Consider the following 22,880-nt stretch of genomic DNA (forward strand, 5'->3'; position numbering starts at 1 on the left):
ATATAAGGTGGATTCAGCCAACTGGTTTTGTTTATAGAGGGGGCAGTCTTCAGTTCCCAGTTCCCGGACTGTATGCTTTAACTCTGGTGGACTTGCATTGAGCCCTAGCTTTGTTCTCTTGCTTTTCAAGGCTTTAAGTCTACTGCACTGGGGTGATCAAGGTGTGGCCACTGCAGCAGAGTGCTAGTGAGTGCAGGAGTGTCTGCCTCTTTCTGAGTGTTCACCACAGTGGCAGAAGCAAAGCAGTTGGAAGGGCAGTGGAAGGCCCCTGCTGGAGAATATGTGATGTTACACTGGAGGTAGTGTTTGTTTAGAGTGGGGTGATTGCCAGCACAAGTCTGTGTGCCTTCTCTGTGTCCTGCAAGAAGAATTGATCACTCAGGGTATGGGAGGGTCCTCTGTCCTCTGTGCAGCATCAGAGAAAGGTGGGCACTGTCCAGACAGGGATTTCTGGTTGTGTGCCAATCAAGGCTCTGTCTGCGATGCTGCAAAGGCTGTCAGTGATTTTAGTGAATGTGGTGGGGTGCATGGAGGGATTCACTGCAGCCCTGTGTGCTGCTGGGTCAAGTAGAGCAAAACCCATCCATGCAGACATGCACTCAACAAAGTGGTGTGAGGAGTTTCTATGGGCTCAGGGGAAGCTGCAGTATGGGAGAGAACATGCAGACTGGTGCACAGTGGTAGGGGCTGCCTCAGTGGAACTCTCTATCATTCAGGCCTGGTCCTCTGTTGCAGAAACTATGGTGTGGATCCCCAGGGTATCAAAGACTGCCCTGTAAGTAGGCATGACAAGGCTGGGGTCCCAGGGGAGGGTAGAAGATCAAGGAGTGCTCAAGTCAGACCAGCCTCATCTGATGTGCAGGATCACCATGCAGGGATCAGGTCTGACTCTTACCCAAGAGCTGGGGTCTCTTATTCATGAAACTTGAACTTGAAGAGATCTCCACACTTTGCTACAGATTCTCCTGCACTCACCCCTCTGGACTCCACATCAGTTGGCTTGCTTCTTTGCTACTGTGTTCCTGTGGCTTCATCTCAGAGAGATGCAAGTCAGCAATGGCTCAGTGTCTTTGTTCCTTTGTTGGTCCAATGGAGGCAAGGAAACTTCCATTGCAGAGGCAGTGGTTGAGAGGCTTTCTGTTGCCCCAGGGGCTCTCTCCAAAGAGTTGCCAAGTTGCTACTAGCTAGACAGATTGGGCAGGTGTTGTCTAGAAACTCAGGACTGGAAGATCTGCCTGATGAGGACATACAGGAGCAGGCAACCACATTACACTCTGATCATTTTTTCTGTAGGGCTGCTGTGGTATGCTAGGGCCCACTCCAATCACTAGTCACCTCAGATTTTCTAGAACCTGGAGGTATCACCAGTGAAGGCTGAGAAACAGGAAAGATGGAAACCTGCCCTTTTCTCTGGTAGCTCCATCCCAGGGAGATCTGGACCTGTTTCTGGCACAAAAGCACCTCTAAGAGGTGGCTGGAGACTGCAGTAGGGAGATCAGACCCTTATTCAGAAGGAATGGTATCAGGGACCTGCTTAAGGTAGTCTAGTCACATTTTCGTAAAGCAACTGTGCTGTGCTGGAGCTATACTTCAGCCCCTGGTTGCCTTGGACACTCCAAAGCTAGAAGGCTGGAATGGCTAAGTTGCCCAAACAGCAAAGTTGTCAGCCTGCCCTGTCCCCTGGGGTCTCTTTACCAGGAATTCCTGTAAACTCTGTCAGCTGATGAATACCAGTGGTAGTAGCTAAAAATCCCTGTTGGGAGGCTCCACTCAGTAATGAAGATGAGGATCAGAAACTCAAATAAAAAAGCAGTCTGGCCCCATTTTTATATGGTTGTTGTGTTCTTCTGGTATATCATTTCCACCCCAGTCAGCTTGGGCTCTTCCAAGCTTACAGACTGGAATTGATAAGTTCCTCAAACAGCAAAGATGCCGGCCCATACCTCTTTCTGGGAGCTCTGCCACAGGGAGTTTTCAAAACTCTGTAGACTCAAGAACACTGGTGGGAGTGTCTGGAGTCCCCTGTTGGGAAGTCGCACCCAGTGAGGAGGAACAGAATCTGGTAGCTATTTAAAAAAGCAGTCTGGCAATGTTTCTGTAGAGCAGATGTTCAGCAACTGGTGGATTCCTTCCACCACCAGTACATTTGGACTCTCCAAAGCTTGAAGGGCAGAACAGGTAAGTTGCCCAAATAGCAAAAATGGCAGCTCGCTCTGCACACCACGCCTCAGTTGAAGGTGCTGTATATAAATTATGTGTAAACAAACTATACAAAAAAATTTTGAACCATGTTTTGTTATTTTATCTTTAGTTCTGTGTCAGACATAATGCAGAAACATGAACCTCTCATGGCTATGTTTCTGGAAACTCTTCTAAAATAAATTACATAAGACAAGTGATGTATGTCCATACACGAACATTGATATTAGCTCAATGATAACACTTATAAACATAAAAGGGACATTAAACACACTTGTGTAAACAGGTCATTTATCTTAATTTATCTTCTTGCCATATACATGCTCAGACTGTTAATCTAATGATAATATATTTACTTTGAAGTGCAAAAGTTACATTTGAACTTTGTGATTGATTTATCCATAGATATAACCATAAGAAATGACAGAAAGATAAAGCAAATGGGAAAAAGCATTGCATTGCACCAGGATGTGTATGAAATGGACTTCAGTTTTTTTGCTGATACAGCTGAGCTGTTACATTAGCTCTGGGAGTTGTGGAAAGGTACTGGTGTGGCCCACCGATTTCAGTCATTGGATGAATATAAAGACAATCGTGGATGAGCTTGTCCAGAGGGGTCATGAGGTGACTGTATTGGCATCTTCAGCTTCCTTTTTTTTTTTTTTTTTTTATCCCAACAGCGCATGTACTCTTAAACTTGAAGTTTATCCTGCATCTTTAACTAAAACTGACTTTGAGGATATCATCATGGTCAGACCTTCCATAAGACCATGGTCATGGTCAGACCTTCCATAAGACCATGGACATTTTGGTCATATTTTTCACAAGTACAAGAAATCATGTGAACTATTAATGACAATTAGAAAGTTCTGTAAGGATGGAGTTTCAAATAAGAAACTTATGAAGAAACTACAAGAGTCAAAATTTGATGCTGTTATTGCAGATGCTATTGTTCGCTGTGGGGAGCTGCTGGTTGAGCTATTTTAACACACCCTTCATGTACAGTCTCCCCTTCCCTGTTGGCTACGCACTTGAAAAGCATAAGGGAGGATTTCTATTTCTACCTTCCTACATACCTGTTGCTATGTCAAAATTAAGTGACCAAATGACTTTCATGGAGAGGGTAAAAAAATATGACCTATGTGGTTTATTTTCAATTTTGGTTCCAAATATTTAATACGAAGAAGTGGAATCAGTTTTCCAGTGAAGTTCTAGGTAAGTAATTTTTTCAGTTGGTAACATGGAGATCTAACTTTCCTGTGCCTTTGAAGCTGAGCTTATATAAAGCAATAAAGTCAGAATACTTGTTTTTTTAAATTTGTTTTTGTTTTGTTTGTTTGTTTTTGGTGGAGTCTTTCTCTGTCTTCTAGGCTGGAGTGCAGTGCTGCAATCTCAGCTCATTGCTGGGATGACAGGAATGTGTTAGCACGATTGGCTAATTTTTTGCATTTTTAGTAGATATGGGGTTTCTCCATGTTGGCCAGACTGGTCTCAAACTCCTGACCTCAAGTGATATGCCTGCCTCGGCCTTCCAAAGTGCTGGGATTACAGGCATGAGTCACCACACCCAGCTGGTAGTGGAGTTTTTTGGTAAGTGAATTTATGAAATGAAAACACAAGATGATCTATCAATTGTAAAATATTATAGAAAAGATTAAAATATAAGGTCAGTTAAAACCCTGTGGCCATTGCTCATACAGAACACTCTAGGAAGTCACAAACCTGTAAATTAGTGCACCTAATATTTCTTTAAACAATCACACATCTGTTTTACTATTAATTTTTTTTCATTTTAATAAAACGTCAGGCCCATCCACAAACATCTTACTGAATGCATACATGTAGATTGAGTAGTTACACAATTTTCTACAACAACTGTCTAGGCAACATTGCAGAAATTGTTTTTCCTTGTATACCTCAGTTTCCTTATTCTGAAATTAAAATATGTCCCCATGTTACCAGAACGATTCCTTCACAGTTGAGAGAAATAGTGCCTCTATCTCAAATGCAAAAACAAATAAGGGTAAATTGTAGTTTCTAATGTCTCTACATTCCTTCACTGAAAGATTGGAAATTATTTATTTTAGGACCAATCATTTTGTTGAAGTCTGAACATTGTTATATCTATATAGCTTTAAAAACAAAAACAAAAACAAAAACAACTATGTCTGTGTATTACTAAATATGAGCCAAATTAAGTTTGGTACAAATCTCTATTTGAATAATTTCTCAAAATTTTCTATCTGTAATTTGCAAATATATTTACTTAAAAGCCAATATGATTAATACCTTAGCATGAATCAAAAGCAGTAGTGGGTACAAAGATTTCAGTCACACTCTCAAAATAGCCCACAGTTCACTTGAATAACCAAAGATACAAGAATTAGCTTAATGAACTGTGGAAACTAGACTATTTCTTAGAAAATTGTTTTTATGAGTACGTCAGAATTAGTTGATCATGGAGCTCGAAGAGTTGTTTAAATGTTTATACGCTACTATTGAAGCTTTAAAGGGTAAAGAAATGGATGTTTACTTCTCTCTAGATTATTTTAATAATGGTTTATGATTGTATTCTGACGTGACCTTAGCACAATGATGTAGTTTGCCCTCAAAATTCTCTTATCACTTTGCTTTTCTTATAAACACACATGGGCAAAATATATAATACATAAAAATTAAATTATGCTTATATTTAAATATATGTTTATGTATTTCAAAGTACAGACACTTTGCCTACATTTCTTCCTACATTATTCTAATCCCTTTCAGAAAATTATCTAATGTAATTATCTTGTGTCATCCATCTTTTCTTTCCTTGTTCTTCTCAGGAAGACCTACTACCTTATCTGAGACAATGGGGAAAGCTGACATATGACTTACTCAAAACTCCTGGGATTTTCAAATTCCTTATCCACTCTTACCAAATGTTGATTTTGTTGGAGGACTGCACTGCAAACCTGGCAAATCCCTACCTACGGTAAAGATAATTTTGTTGGTTTTGTATTGTTGGCTTTGAAATTTTAGTAGGAATAATTCTACAGTCTTCATGCAGAGTGTTTGACTTGCACAGAAAGAAAGATGGGCAGTGGGCAGGGTAAAGCAGATACCAATTAGGAACTCGAGTACATGTTGATTTGTCAATACCATCACAAGTACATGAGTTTCATCATTATTATAGATAGAGAGGGATACTAAGAAGATTTTGAAAATGGAGTTGGTTACATTTAAGTCTTGATTATGCAACACATAAGAAGGTATTGGTCATTCATTAAAAGAATTTTTATAAAAAGTTTAAGACAAACCACAGGCAACAGGAAAAAAAATAGACACAGTTTCTGTCCCCACACACATTACATTCTATTTCAAAAGATAGAATATGTGCAAGTAATAACAATTGCGCAAAAGCTATTATCTCAAGGAAAAACCCAATGCCAAGATAGCATCAGTGGAGATAATAGAAAGTAACCTGGACTCACCGATAATGAAGCTGAGAGCTGAACAATGTGCAGAAATTGGTGAAATAATGAGGGGTCAGGAAAACACAAAAAAAGAAAAGAAGGTAAAGTATTCAGGAAAGTTCTCAAGACTCCAAGTTTAGTTTACAGGGAAAGGCTGAGTGAGAATCAGATGATGCTGAGAGGCAAGTTAGAGCCAGGATATTTATTAGGAGTTAATATATTTATTAAGCACTTTTGAGAACTACTAAAAAGAGCTAGGAAATGAAGATATACGATAAGGTTATTAAAAAATAAGAAACAAAGAAAGAGCAGACCTTTTGGGATATTTTGCATGGAATCTGGTAACAGATGATGGAAAAGTGAACTAGAATGTTGATTGAAATAGTTATGTCTACATTTACAGTGATAGTACCCACTTCACACCGTGTTTTGTGGAAAAAATGTTAATACAAACAAAACACTTAAAATGTCTCTGTTATATAGTTAGTGATTCAGAAATATTAATTTTGCAATTATGATTATTTTGTTAGGATTACTAACACTATTAATTACTTAACATGTGCAAGTCACTTGAGATATCATTCTTCATTTAATAGAACCAGATTGTTCAGCACATCAAGATTACATTCTCTTGAAAAGTCATGGATGACAGATATATTGTGGACTTGAATAAAAGTAAGAATACTAGATTTGCCAGTAAGATGGGCAAGTTGCACATGTGCCCTAGAATTTAAAGTATAATAGTAATAAAAAAAGAAAGCTATTCTAAAATTCTACTGTAAGTGATGCAGATCTTAAGTATTCTAACTTAAAAGAATAACTCAATGATATAAATGTGTACTCCTAATAATCTTTGCAGCCAAACCCAGTGTTCCCTTGATTTTACTCAAGAATGTAACTCATTCTACGCTGAGATAACAGAAGTTTACATCTTAGAACAGAAACATGCCCTACTAGAGAAGGAGTTTCCAGCATTATGATGAGCAACTCAGTACAGCTTCCTGATGGAACTTGTGTCTAGACACCAAAGCTCCCTACAGAAAAGCATGGAGAAAATGAACGATGCAAGTATTATAAATAAATAATTTCTATCACTTGCATCTGTATGGTAGTAAACTTAGTTTACAATAACGAAAGAATTCTGTCTGCTTAGAAGATCATATTCTTTTCAAAGGAACACAAGACCCTCATGCATTTTAAATTAAAATCATACTTTTAAGACATATGTAGAAAGTAAGCATTCTTTAATATATTATTAAGTAATCTCTTAAGATTCTTGTCTACATAAAACTGAGAATGTATTCCATGGTTAAAATACAATATCTATATCGAATGCAAATTGTATGTGCTTTATAACTTTTGAAAGAGACAAAAGCTGAGGTAAGACTCATGAAAATTCTATGCCACCCTACCCTACTATTGAAAGATTTCCCTGTTCATATTAAGGGAAAGCAATAGTGCCAATAGGAGGGGGAAGAGAGTAGGAGGTGTAGAAGGACAAGGAAAAGGATGACTAGTAGTACAATAGTGATAATTACTAATAGTAGCTGTTGTTATTAATTTGTAGAAAGATTTGAATGAAAATCAATGGTTGTAAAATTGTTTCTCTAATTGTTTATTATGTAGAATAATTGTTAACCCAAGTTGTTTCCTTTTCATTTAAATATTAGATTCTCAGAATATATGTGTATATGTTAAGAGAAAAAGACACGGCAAAATGATTCTAGTGTTTTAAAAATGCACATAACCATTGGTTTCATAATATAGTCTCATGCAATCATACTGAGAAAAAAAAATAAGTCAAGATGTGCGTATTTAATATTTATGGAAAATATTCATAAATTAACATTGGAAGTAATCTAACATCTTAAATGAAGGAATGCTTAAAAACTTATACTATATGCACACTATGGCCTTACAATAATTTTATCAAATATTCGATTACACTGTGAGCCAAAATGCAAGTAAAGTGAGGTAGAAAATGGTAAATATAACAAGATGACAAGTTTTTTGTAGGAGGAAAATGTACACACAATAAAGTTAAAACTTTCTAAATAAATGGCATGTGTGTACATGTGTAAATAGAATAAAAGCCTGATGAGAACATACATATTTTACATTGGTAATATCTCTAGATAGAAATTTTAGAAATATTTCCTTTTCTTTTTTAAACTTTTCATACTTTTATTAAATTACTTACATTGATTTTGTATTATTTTTTTGAAGTTGTCACAGAGTGGGAAACAACCAGACCATATCACTGATGAATTAGTAAACAGAGGTTAGATTACTTCAACACTGAGTGGATGAAGAAGGTTCCGGGCATCGAGACACTGAGAGTAAACACTGAGCATGTGTTACATTAAATGTGGCAACAGGTAACTGCAATCACACAGAATGCCTAGATGCCCCATGTGTCATTTGGAATAGTGGTACAATGACTCTCACATTAATATTGATGTCTTAAGATTAAAAATCATATTTGAAAAAATATACAGCAATATATGGTCTTCACAGTCTTTTTCTTTGTTTCATAAACAACAGTTAAAAACAGTTTTACCCTAATGATTAAATCTGAAGCTTTATAAATTTAAATATTGGCACAGCTTTGAGAAAACAAATCAGAATAAATATCAATCAATTTTAGCCAAGCACATCTTCACCAAGAAGTGTAGTATGAGTGAGCTACTCATGAGGGTGACAGATCTCCCCTGCAGAAAGCCCTGGGGGCCTCTCCCATTATGGTGCAAGTGCTGCTGCCTGGGAGACACAGCAAAGTGATGATGAGAGCTCCTCACCTGCAGTTATAGATAACCCATCAATTTAACAGCGTGATTTCAGGGAAAAGTCCTTCCACCTAAACAATAACCTGAAAAATATGATCATTCAACCATCTAACTATATACTGTACAATTCTGTATTATAAATGAGACTCTCAGGACTAATTCATAGAAATTCCAAACCACAACCAGACTCCAGTGATTCTTCACCACCTTTCACAGTTACTTTTTTTCTTTTTTTTGAAAAAAGACTGGAAACCTCTGACAAAATTTAAGGAAATATAAAGGATTATAGAGGAAGATAAACGTAGACATAAAATCATCCCAAATGTGAGTAACTTATCCTCAGGGCTTATAGTTAGGGAAGCAAACCATTGATACCTTCAAACCAAAACAATTCTGTGGAAAACCTGCCTGAAATAAAGATATGTGATTTAGTAGGATGACTATATAGAATTAAAGCCAGGTAGTGTCACTTTCCAGGAATCTATATTAGTAACTCTAATATTATAAGTGAAGAGTTTGGGTATAATATTTTCTAACATTATCTCCCTGACTACTATGTAATAGCTCCATTTCATATCTCCCTTATACACACACACACACACACACACACACACACACAAACATGCACACACACATATTTACATAAATACCCTTAGTAGAGGCCCGTTGTCTCATATTACACATCTTCTTGATAAGAAACTGAGTGATTGAGTCAGTTAAAATACATAATTTCCTCCAATAATTCCTGATAATACTTGATTTTCTCTCTTTAGTAATTTGTACCAATTATTTCAGTAGTGCCTGCTGTGCTGTTACTCTTTTGTGATGGAAAAAATTCTTTTGTCACAGGAAATGGAAGAGTTTATCCAGAGTTCTGGAGAAAATGGTGTTGTGGTGTTTTCTCTGGGGTCAATGGTCATTAACATGATAGAAGAAAGGGCCAATGTAACTGCATCAGCCATTGCCAAGATCCCACAGAAGGATAGATAAAGTTCCTTACTGGTATGGAAAACTACTAAAAGAGGCTGTGAAAGTCTGTAAATAATTCAATTATAAAAATTTCCTGCCTGGAAATGTAGCTCTTGGAAAAGCTCTAATTATCAGATATTAGTTCAAAATCAGAAATATAGGCCAGGTGTGGTGGCTCACACCTGTAATCCCAGAACTTTGGGAGGCTGAAACAGGCGGATAACGAGGTCAAGAGATCGAGACCATCCTGGCCAACATGGTGAAACCCCATCTCTATTAAAAATACAAAAAATATTAGCCGGGTCTAGTGGCGGGCACCTGTAGTCCCAACTACTCGGAAGGCTGAGGCAGGAGAATGGCATGAACCCAAGAGACAGAGCTTGCAGTGAGCCAAGATTGTGCCACTGCACTCTAGCCCAGGTGACTGAGCGAGACTCTGTCTCAAAAAAAAAAAACAAAAAAAAATCAGAAATATACATGGAAGAGGCTAAAATAATACAAAGTGTATACTCATGAATAATAAATTTGGCACTAATATTGTGATCAGCAATAAATATATAAAAAGGTGTATGTAAAGTTTTGATATTATCATGATATTGAGATCGCATAAGAGATATTACCAAATTATTTCTCTGTCATTTGATACTTATGTTTAAGGATTTCTGAGGGTGTTGGACACACTACAGATGTTATCAGAAGAAGTTACATTTTTATGGGTAACTTCACTAGCACAAAAACGATAGCAGGTATTTCAAAATGCCTAACATGCATCATGCAGTTTAGGCTTGCCATGTAATCCAGCCTCATATACTGCCACTACACATTTTGGAATAGGCCTATCTGAGTGATGTTCAGGGTACTATTCAGAGAAAGAATGGCCTAGACTGATAGACTTAGCCCAAGTTCCCACCAGCCAGGTAGATTTAGAGAAAGAGTAAAAACAGCCTGCCTTGTTGGACTGGGCCCAGCCAATGTCTGAAGCAGGAAGATGAATGAGAAAGGATGGAGATAGATCCTGACCTGAAGGTGAATCCTGTGCTGTATAAAATGTGGTCCCACAAGGACTCAGCACTATCAGATTAACAACTCCTTCCAATGGAGGCAGCAGAAGGAATTATAGGAAGGAGTCAAACAGAAGGAAGCCAGGTGGGGGAACAGGTTCAGATGCTCTCTCCATAGAACATGGTAGGAAACATATATTCTTCTGTATAGAATAAAATGATGACATTTGTGTATTTGTCAATTACTTTTTAGTTCCCTATCTGATATAGTCTTCGTGTAATGACCTATACTAACTTTTTTTGCTGAAAACTCAGTTATTTTAATATTGATATAACAAGTAAAAGTTAAACACTGTAAATTGTTGTTCAGTTTATGAGGATTGCTTGGGAGTTCCATAATTAGTAACTTAAACATAAAAATGTCTTGGCTATAGTAGAACATATAAATCGCTGTTGTCAAACTTTATAACACATTGTCTAAGTGGTAACAATCATTTGACTAATTTCAGAAAAATACAATTTGAATTTATTCAGCAGCTCTGTCTTTATTTATGACACCAAAAGTTTCCTCATTTCAATGCTGAAAAAGTAACCAAAATTAGCAATACTGATAATACTCTGAATTTGTCTCAGAAATTGTCCCTTGAAATTTCTCCTCGAAGTAGTGCTTGATAATTTGTAATTTGAAAGAACTTATACATACTCCCTTTGTAGCATTGATTTATTTCTTAAAATTAGCTTGTTTTATCAACTTGCTTTTTTGTCAATCAAAGGACACCAAACTCTAATATAATAACTTATAGACAAGCGGAATTACATGAACTACTTCATATGTTACTAAAAAATGAAGAAATTAATATTTAATGTGGAAGATGAAAACTAGTATAAAATACATAAAACAAAAAACAACATATAGGTTATTAGTAAATTCCTACTGCTTATTCTCACTAGAATTACAATGGCTATTTAAATTTTTTTTCATGCACATAATTTTTTAGAATATTTTTATGTTTAAAATTGAATTTATTTATTTCTAAATTTCATTTTAAGTTCAGGCGTACAGGTGCAGGTTTCTTACATAGATAAATTTGTGTCATGGGGGTTTGTTTTACAGATTGTTTGATCATCTAGACATTAAGACCAGTACCCATTAGTTATTTTACCCGATCTTCTCTCTCCTCCCCGCCCTCCACCCTCCAATTCACCCCAGTGTACGTTGTTCCCACTATGTTTCCATGTGTTCTCATCTTTTAGCTTCCACTTCATAGTAAGAACATGTGATATTTGGATTTCTGTTTCTATGCTAGTTTGCTAAAGATAACAGCCTCCAGCTCCATATATGTCCCTGTAAAATACAAAGTCTTGTTTTTTTATGGCTGCATAATATTTCATGATGTATATGTACTCCATTCCATTTTCCTTTATTCAGTCAATCATTGATGGACATTAAGGTTGGTTCCGTATCTTTACTATTGTGAATACTACTGCTATTAATAAGCATGTGTATGTGCCTTTATAAGGGAATCATTCTTCATCCTTTGCTTATATGCCTACTAATGAGATTGGTGAGTTGAATTGTATTTTAGCCTCTAGGTTTTTGAGGAAGTGCCACACTGTCTTCCACAATGGTTGAACCAACTTACACTCTCACTAACAGAGTATCAGCATTCCTTTTTCTTTTCTTTTTTTAAATTTTATTTATTATTTATTTATTTATTTATTTATTTATTTATTTTTATTTATTTATTTATTATTATACTTTGAGTTCTAGGGTACATGTGCATAACATGCAGGTTTGTTACATATGTATACTTGTGCCATGTTGCTGTGCTGCACCCATCAACTCGTCATTTACATCAGGTATAACTCCCAATGCAATCCCTCCTCCCTCCCCCCTCCCCATGATAGGTCCCAGTGTGTGATGTTCCCCTTCCCGAGTCCAAGTGATCTCATTGTTCAGTTCCCTCCTATGAGTGAGAACATGCGGTATTTGGTTTTCTGTTCTTGTGATAGTTTGCTAAGAATGATGGTTTCCAGCTGCATCCATGTCCCTCCAAAGGACACAAACTCATCCTTTTTTATGGCTGCATAGTATTCCATGGTGTATATGTGCCACATTTTCTTCATCCAATCTGTCACTGATGGACATTTGGGTTGATTCCAAGTCTTTGCTATTGTGAATAGTGCCGCAATAAACATACGTGTGCATGTGTCTTTATAGCAGCATGATTGATAATCCTTTGGGTATATACCCAGAAATGGGATGGCTGGGTCATATGGTACATCTAGTTCTAGATCCTTGAGGAGTCACCATACTGTTTTCCATAATGGTTGAAGTAGTTTACAATCCCACCAACAGTGTAAAAGTGTTCCTATTTCTCCACATCCTCTCCAGCACCTGTTGTTTCCTGACTTTTTAATGATTGCCATTCTAACTGGTGTGAGATGGTATCTTATTGTGGTTTTGATTTGCATTTCTCTGATGGCCAGTGATGATGAGCATTTTTTCATGTGTCTGTTGGCTGTATGCATGTCTTCTTTTGAGAAATGTCTGTTCATATCCTTTGCCCACTTTTTGACGGGGTTGTTTGTTTTTTTCTTGTAAATTTGTTTGAGTTCTTTGTAGGTTCTGGAAATTAGCCCTTTGTCAGATGAGTAGATTGCAAAAATTTTCTCCCATTCTGTAGGTTGCCTGTTCACTCTGATGGTAGTTTCTTTTGCCGTGCAGAAGCTCTTTAGTTTAATTAGATCCCATTTGTCAATTTTGGCTTTTGCTGCCGTTGCTTTTGGTGTTTTAGACATGAAGTCTTTGCCCATGCCTATGTCCTGAATGGTAATACCTAGGTTTTCCTCTAGGATTTTTATGGTATTAGGTCTAACATTTAAGTCTCTAATCCATCTTGAATTAATTTTCGTATAAGGAGTAAGGAAAGGATCCAATTTCAGCTTTCTACTTATGGCTAGCCAATTTTCCCAGCACCATTTATTAAATAGGGAATCCTTTCCCCATTTCTTGTTTCTCTCAGGTTTGTCAAAGATCAGATGGTTGTAGATGTGTGGTATTATTTCTGAGGACTCTGTTCTGTTCCATTGGTCTATATCTCTGTTTTGGTACCAGTACCATGCTGTTTTGGTTACTGTAGCCTTGTAGTATAGTTTGAAGTCAGGTAGCGTGATGCCTCCAGCTTTGTTCTTTTGACTCAGGATTGTCTTGGAGATGCGGGCTCTTTTTTGGTTCCATATGAACTTTAAAGCAGTTTTTTCCAATTCTGTGAAGAAACTCATTGGTAGCTTGATGGGGATGACATTGAATCTATAAATGACCTTGGGCAGTATGGCCATTTTCATGATATTGATTCTTCCTATCCATGAGCATGGTATGTTCTTCCATTTGTTTGTGTCCTCTTTTATTTCACTGAGCAGTGGTTTGTAGTTCTCCTTGAAGAGGTCCTTTACATCCCTTGTAAGTTGGATTTCTAGGTATTTTATTTTCTTTGAAGCAATTGTGAATGGAAGTTCATTCATGATTTGGCTCTCTGTTTGTCTGTTACTGGTGTATAAGAATGCTTGTGATTTTTGCACATTAATTTTGTATCCTGAGACTTTGCTGAAGTTTCTTATCAGCTTAAGGAGATTTTGGGCTGAGACAATGGGGTTTTCTAAATATACAATCATGTCATCTGCAAAGAGGGACAATTTGACTTCTTCTTTTCCTAACTGAATACCCTTGATTTCTTTCTCTTCCCTGATTGCTCTAGCCAGAACTTCCAACACTATGTTGAATAGGAGTGGTGAGAGAGGGCATCCCTGTCTTGTGCCAGTTTTCAAAGGGAATTTTTCCAGTTTTTGCTCATTCAGTATGATATTGGCTGTGGGTTTGTCATAAATAGCTCTTATTATTTTGAGGTACGTTCCATCAATACCGAATTTATTGAGTGTTTAAGCATTCCTTTTTCTACACAATCTCACTAGCATGTACTACCTTTTGAGTTTATAATAGCCGTTATGACTGGTGCAAAATAGTATCTATTGCGATTTTGATTTGCGTTTCTCCAATGAGCAGTGATGTTAAGCTTTTTTCATATGATGGTTGGCCACACATAGGTCTTCTTTTGAAAAGTGTAACAATTTTTTAAATACTTAAACTTTTCATTTTTAATCTCATTTTTCCAGGTTATTATTTGGAAAATCCTGATTTCCTTACGTATTTAACTAATCATAGAAGTTAAGAAAATGAAATGTTGGCATCCTGTTTACATCAGTCTTTGAGTAGTTCTATTACCCAGCATCCCCTGATCTCATTTTTAATCTCTTTAGAGTTCTAACATTCTATAACTTTGGAGTTCTACTCATGGAAAAAGATATTGTCTTTACTGTAGCAGATTCTGTGGAGGTTTGATGGGAATAGACCACATGCCTTAGGACTCAGTACTCGGGTGTACAAGTGGATACCCTAGAATGACCTTCTTGGCATGACTCTGGATTACAAATACTGAATATATTAGTAACAATCCATTGGAGCATTAATAACTAATCATGAAATAAGCTTATTGAAAATGTATTATGGAAAAACTTAAAAATAAAATGAAACTTCTTTATATTTATTTTCCTGTCCTATGGGGAAAATCATAAGCTATAATTGTCGGCATTTTATGATATACATTCACATTCTTTGTGGTTAGAATCAGACTGTTTTTACTTCAGGTGTTATTACGTCTCATCGAATTTTTTACAACTTCATAGATTGTCTTTTTGTCTCCTATTTCTATAACTTTACACCTGTTCTTTCTTTTTATGCAGGTTATTTCAAATGTCACTAAAAATAACAGCTCTTCTGCTATCACCAGGGACTCTGCATTTTCTGTAGGATTAAATTCCTAATCTTAATCATAATGTGATGACATATTTCATGATGAAGTGTGACCTGTCCTTTCTCAATCTTAGCACCACCACCACCCCACTGCCTGCTGCCTTGCACATCTCACATTTCACATTCTGTGACTGCACTTAGAAGAACACATTCTTACATGTTCATGTTCATCTCTTTTCTTTTTTTTTTTTTTTTACACATTTTATTTAGATTGCACTTTTTCTTCAGTCCAACTGGTAATCTTGTTTAATTTTTTTTCAGTCTGAAGTCACACACACCATACAGCTTTCACTTACATCTCCAGCAGAAGTAGGCGTTCCTTCCTCTGAAGTCAGAAACACAACATTAATTTAGTTCCATGTTTTAGCTAGAAAACACTGTCACTTGAGCGTTTAGTTGTTCATTCCTCATTTTATTCCTATGAATAATATTGCTAAAATTTATCCAATCCTAAGTCATCCAAAAACCAGGGCTTTTATAACTCATGGTGGATCCAATGGCATCACGAGGTGATCTACCATGGGATCCCTATGGTGGGCATTGCATTGTATGAGGATTAACCTGATAACATTATATAAATGAAGGCCAGGGAAGCAGCTGTTAGATTGGACTTCAACACAGTGTCAAGTACAGACTTGCTCAATGCACTGAATACAGTAACTAATGACCCTTTGTGAGTGTAGCAATATTTTTGTACTAGGTGGTATTTTTAGATAGCTTATCTATTCAATAGTAAGTATGAGTTTCATCCTTTTTTTAAGAGTCTAATTTTGAAAGAATTTACATGATGTAACCAACCTAAAATCATCTTTTATTTCTGAGCGGTTATTTAAAAATTGTGTTTTGAACTCCATACAGGTAATGGGTATCCAATAGTGAAACAATTTTCTACACAAAAGTAATTTTAAAGTAATATAACTAATATAAAAAAGGCAGTTTTTTAAGAAAATTATATGATCAATCCGCAGTAGAAAGGAAGGACAAACTTAAAGAAATATGGTAAAATATTTTAATTAAATATCTAAAATGTCTAAAAGTATAACTATTTTCTTGATGAAAAATTCATTTTTGTTTTCATTATTGTAACAGGCTTGATAATTACATGTAATTTTCATGACTTAAAACCCACGTATTTAAGGTGTAAAATCGCAATATATTTAGAATGCTTACGAGTCATGAAGCCATCTGGAATGATACAATTTAGGGTGTTGTGAAAGTGACTTCTTTCACTGAGCATAATTTTTTTTTAAAATAGCTTTTAGATTCATTCATGTTGCAGTGTGTATTAATACTTCATTTCTTTTTGCAGCAGTATAATATTTTATGGTATGGATATGCCATATTTTCTTTGTTCACTTAGTTCATTGGCCTTTTGATTGTGTTCAATTGTGGCTACTAGGAACATTGCTACACATGTTTTTGCATAAATATGTTTTTCTTTGGGATTGATACTATAAGTGGAATTCCTGGCTCATGTGGGAACTATATGTTTATGAAGAGCTGCTAAACTGTTTTCCAAAGTACTTGTTCCATTGGTCATTACTACCAGCAATGAAAGAGGGTTCAAATTCCTCCACACTCTTGCCAACATGTGTTATTATCTTTTTGCTGTAGCCTTCTTAGTGAGAGTGAAATGATCTCTCATTGTGGTTTTCTATTGGATTTTCATTACAGCTAAAAATGTGGAGCATTGTTATATGTGCTTACTGATCATATATCTTCTTTGGAAAAATGTCTATTCCAATCCTTGAAACATTTTTAAACTTTGCAACTTGTCTTATTATTGAGTTTTAAGAACTAATTATATATCATGAATGTTATGTTAGATATATAATTTTCAAATACGTTGTTTCATTCTTGGTGTACTAACATTTTACTTTTTTGATGATGGTTTTTGAAGCACAAAAATTTTAATTTTAGTAAATTAAATTTTTAACAATTGATTTTTTTATACTCCGAAGATACAACGTGCAAAATGTCTACCCAGTCCAGTTACCATCAATTCAGCGTTTATAACTACTATCAATAATGTTTTTATGTAAGAAAAGTATCACCTAAAGGAATGTTTTTATAACAGATTGTACCATAAACAGGTTGGACCAATATAAAAGAAATATAAAATAAGGTGGTTTATTTAAATGTAAATATACAGATACTTCCATTAAATCTAAACAGACTTTAAAAAGAGGAGCAAATAATGAGAAATGACTTAGAACATTAGAAGAACACAGTTAACAAATGGAACTTTATAATGTAACATGATATACACACACACATGCATGCATATATATACATATATATGCACACATATGTATTTTATATATATCAACTGGAAGGCACATTTTCTTAGAGCATATTGAATTTTTAATAATTATTTGAAGTGATATGTGGTGGGGCATAAATAAAGTTTTTTCCTAAAATTTATGGCAAAATGTTTATCATTTTAGAGCTTTATTCATTTCCCCAGTGGAATGTATGTGAAATTAGAAATATAGCAATTGCTACCTGCTTCCTACATTAATATTGAACTATTTTACAATATCAACAAAATCAAGACATCTTTGTCCAAAAAGAAATTAGAAATGTAGCAACTGCTACCTGCTTCCTACAGTAATATTGAACTATTTTACAATATCAACAAAATAAAGACATCTTTGTCCAAAAAAAATTAGAAATGGAGAAATAAGTGAGTGAGTGGTGGAGAGAACACTGGACTAAAAGTCAGGAGAGCTGGGGTACAGTCCCACACTTCTGCTGAACCAATCTTTCACCCTGAGCCTCAGTGTACCCATTTTTTCTGGTCACTTAAAAATATTCATCTCGTTGATTTTATTCTCATATTTTAAATTATTTCAATAGATTTTAGGGAACAGGTGGTGTTTGATTAGATGGATAATTTATTTAGTTGTGATCTCTGAAATTTTGGAACACCTATCACCCAAGCAGTGTCACAGCACCCAAAGTGTAGTCTTTTATCCCTCTTCCCATTCCGACCTTTCCCGGAGTGCTGAGAGTCCATTATATTACTCTTATGCCTTGGCGTTTTCATAGCTTAGCTTCCACTTTCAAGTGAGAACATCCAATGTTTGACTACCTAATCCTGAATTACTTCACTTAGAATAATGGTCTCTAACTCCATCTAGGTTGCTGTTAATGGCATTATTTTGTTCCTTTTTATGGCTGAGTAGTATTCCAAGGTGTGTGACTGTGTGTGTGTGTGTGTGTGTGTGTGTGTGTGTGTGTATCACATTTTCTTTATGCACCCATTGGTTGATGGACATTTAGGTTTGTTCCATATTTTTACAGTTAGTAATTGTACTGCTGTGAAGATGTGTGTGCATGAGTGTTTGCATATAATGACTTCTTTTTTTCTGGGTAGATACCCAGTAGTAGGATAGCTGGGTAAAAATGTAGATCTACTTTTAGTTCGTTAAGGAATCTCCATACTGTTTTCTACAGTAGTTGTACTAGTTTACATTCCCACCAGCAGTGTAAAAGTGTTCCCTTTTACCACATCCATGCCAGTATTGTATTATTTGGGGGCTTTTTAATGATGTCCATTCTTACAGGAGGACAGTGGTATTGCATTGTGGTTTTGATTTGCATTTCCATGATAATTAGTGATGTTGAGCATTTTTTTATGTTTGTTGGACATTTGTATATTTTTCTTTTGAGAACTGTCAATTCATGATCAGCCTACTTTTTGATGATATTATTTTTTTCTCTTGTTAATTTGTTTGAACTCTTCATAGATTCTGAATATTAGTCCTTTGTCAGGTGCATAGTTTGTGAATATTTTCTCCCATTCTGTGAGTTGTCTGTTTACTCAGCTGATTATTTCTTTTGCCATCCAGAAGCTTTTTAGTTTAATTAAGCCACATTTATTTGTCTTTGTTTTTGTTGCATTTGATTTGGGTTCTTGGTCATGAAGTCCTTGTTAAGCCAATGTCTAGAAGAGACTTTCTGATGTTATCTCCTAGAGTTTTTATTGTTTCAGGTCTTAGGTTCAATTTTTTCATCCATCTTAAGTAGACTTTTTAAATAAGTTGAGAGATGTGGATTCAGTACCATTCTACTACATGTGGCCTGTCAATTATCCCAGCACCATTGGTTGAATAGGGTGTCGTTTTTCCACTTTATGTTTTTGTTTACTTTGTCAAAGATCAGTTAGCTATAAGTATTTGGCTTTACTTCTGGATTTTGTATTCTGTTCCATTGGTCGACATGCCTGTTTTTATACCAGTGCCACCCTGTTTCAGTAGCTACAGCCTTGTAGTAGTTTGAAGTTGGGTAGTGGGACACCTCCAGATTTGTTCTTTTTGCTTAATCTTGCTTTGGCTATGCAGACTTCAAACTGAGAATCAAATCAAGAATTCAACCCTTTTCACAGCAGCTGAATAAAAAAGAAAAAAAATAAATAAAATACTTAGAAATATACTCAACCAAGTAGGTGAAAGACCTCCACTAAGAAAACTACAAAATATTGTCAAAAAAATCATAGGCGACACAAACAAATGGAAACATCTCCCATGCTCATGGATGGGTAGAATCAATTTTATGAAAATGACCATACAGCCAAAAGCAATCTATGAATTCAGTGCAATTCTCATCAACATAGCATCATCATTCTTAATAGAGCTAGGAAAAACAATCCTAAATTTCATATTGGTTTTATTCTCATTTATGACCTTTAGTAGCAAATGTAAGTTCTTAATTTTAGTTTGTGATAATATAGGAAACGCATTCTAAAGGGACTTAGTGAATTTTTAATATTTCTAAACATACATGCACATATACATGTCCATTTCTTTTGAAACAAGACACAGCATCACTTTACTATCTAATAGGTATGTTGGGAAATTCAATGTGTTTATTGAAGACAGTTTGAAATAATAATAATTATTCTACATAACTATACTTTAAATGATGTCTATTTTTTTCTCTTTTCCACAGTCTTTTGATCCTTCCCTCCTATAAATATAATGTGGCAACACTAAATTTTTAGTATAACAAAAACATATATACAAGCAATACAAAAAGTTTATCAATTTTGTGGAAAATAGCTAAATCAAGCCATGTACCTTTAATCTGCACATCAGTGAAGCACTTTATGATCACAGTGGTCCAGACTGACAGAAACCTATTTGTCTTTGTTAACCAGAAGTCTCATCATTAAACAAGTTTCCCAAAAAATATTCTTGAGCCTAAGGCATGATTTAAATATATTTCACTATATATATATATATATATATATATATATATATGTATATATGTGTGTGTATATATATATACACATATATATCACTGTATACAGATCACTAAATATATAGATTTGTATTTGTATATGTATATATAAATCATGTCATACACAGACATACATACACTAAAACACTGATGTTAAAAAAATTATAGGAAGTGTTTACAACAGAATATTTTATACAAATCATCCAGATATTGATACAGAAAAGCAGGAATAATAAAGTGGCAAAGGTTAATAATGTTGTTTTATCATTCTTATAAGCCTGAATTAATTCACATTAAACCTATTCTACAACACACTTAAAAAATGGGTATCTATTGTTTAGAAAGTACTACAATCACCAACCAAAAAAGAGAAATATTCCAATATAAAACTTTATGCAACTATAAATGTGCACTTCAAAGTAAAAATTGCCAAAAACATATAAAAGATTATAAAGTAACTGGTGCTCAGGAAAAGAGAAACAATGCCAATAAATTAATGCTATAGAGATTTGCAATCTACAAAAATCTGAGAAATCTCTTTTTGAGGGAGTATAATACAAAATAACCTTCTAAAATAAAATGCCAGCATACAGTTTGAAACTGAAGTTCTACATCTAGAAATCTGTCATGCAGAAATCCTTCCACATAAGCACATGTATGAACAGAATATTTCCTCCAGCACTTAATTGGCTCCAGTCAATGAACACACATAGCTCCAACAAATGTATGAGTGTAGCCATTGCAGAGAACAGTTTATTCCACTGCTAAATAGAAAAAGTAGTTTCCAGAAAAAAAAGTCTTCCTTGCAATGAAATTAATTAAAATATATGTAAACTCATACGAGGTAAAAAAAAATCTAGAACAATACACACAAATCCAAGGATGGGAATTTTAGATTTTATTCTCAGAATTCTGCAGTATTTAACTTTTTACAATATTTTCATGTGTTATTTATGAGGTTTAAAAATTAATTTGTGAAAAAAACATAAAATCAATACAGGAAGTTTGAAAAATTAACATCTCATTATTAATTCATTAGTTTTATTCAAAAAACTTGAATTGATCATGTTTCTCACATGAGATTTTATTCATGTGCAACTTTTTTTTTAGAACATTTATTCCATGTTTAAAATACCTATGGATACATATGATACAGTGTTTAAAATTTGCAGGAACTGTAGATATCTAAATTCACAAAATTTTCATATTTGTTTTTTTATTATTTTTAATATTTTATGAATCTTACAATAGCTTAACAATTTCTGCTGTCTTCTTCAAAAGGTTATATTGGTTCTGATTTTGTGACATGACTATAAATACTTTGACAATTATCCTGTCAAGTAAACTCCCCTCTCTTAGAAGTTTGGCAGACCTTGTAGCTGTCTCAACAAAAAACGATGTAGTGGAAATAATGCAATTTAACTTTCAAAGTTCTGTTGGAAACACAACGTGTTCTCTCTCTCTTTCTCTCCCTCTTTTTGGATCTTTTGTTTATATGTTTCTTTTTCTCTCCACTCCTCCTCAACTCAATCTGTAGTCCCCGTAATAAATGACAATTTGGCAGAGAGACACAAATATATGCCTAAGAAATCCTGGGAGCCCACAAGCACTTTTATCCCTTCAACTTGAATCATTAAGTATGTAAGCGAATGACTTTCAGATAATTATAGAGCAAGGCACCATAGGAAAGTAGCTACATAAGAAACTCTGTGGAAGAAACACATACCTGAGTCCAACCAACAGCCCCAAACTCTGAGCAATGATAATAAAATTATTACAGTTGTTTTAAGGCCTGACATTTGGAAACAATTTGTCATGCAGTGATACATAACTGGAATAATGAATCTACATGTTTTAAATTATACATTTGTAAAAAAATTATCATTAATATATAGCTACAAGAGTTGAAAATAGGGAATATTATATTTTGAGAATATCTGTACCCCAAATAGAAGAGTCAGCATAACATGGTGGTTAAGAGCTGGCACTCTGGATCCAGATGCCCTTGATTCAAGTCTCTGAGAAAGTACTACATGATGATGTGGGGTTGGACAAGTTGCTTGGGCTTTATTTGCTTCAACTTCCTCACCGATGAAATGGCAGTGGTGGTCACAGTATTATCACCCTCATGGGGTTCCTGAAAGGATGAATTCATTAATATTTCAAAGCACCAAAAACAATTGTATATACAGCACAGTAAAATGTTTTGGAACACTGAATTGGCAAGGTTTTTAAATATCACACCAGTAGCAGAAGCAACCAAAATAAAATTGATAAACTGGGTTTCATCAAAATTAACATTTTCACACATCAAACAACACCATCAATAAAGTCAAAAGAGAAACCAGAGTTT

The 22,880-nt window shown here is 35.0% G+C and overlaps 1 pseudogene; it reads left to right on the forward strand.

The window, feature by feature from the left end:
- The first annotated feature begins 2,667 nt into the window (after positions 1–2,667).
- LOC112624319 overlaps positions 2,668–22,880 on the forward strand; it is a 34,835-nt pseudogene continuing 14,622 nt past the window's right edge.

The sequence above is a fragment of the Theropithecus gelada genome, chromosome 5, assembly GCF_003255815.1.
Source record: "Theropithecus gelada isolate Dixy chromosome 5, Tgel_1.0, whole genome shotgun sequence".
Classification (NCBI taxonomy): domain Eukaryota; kingdom Metazoa; phylum Chordata; class Mammalia; order Primates; family Cercopithecidae; genus Theropithecus; species Theropithecus gelada.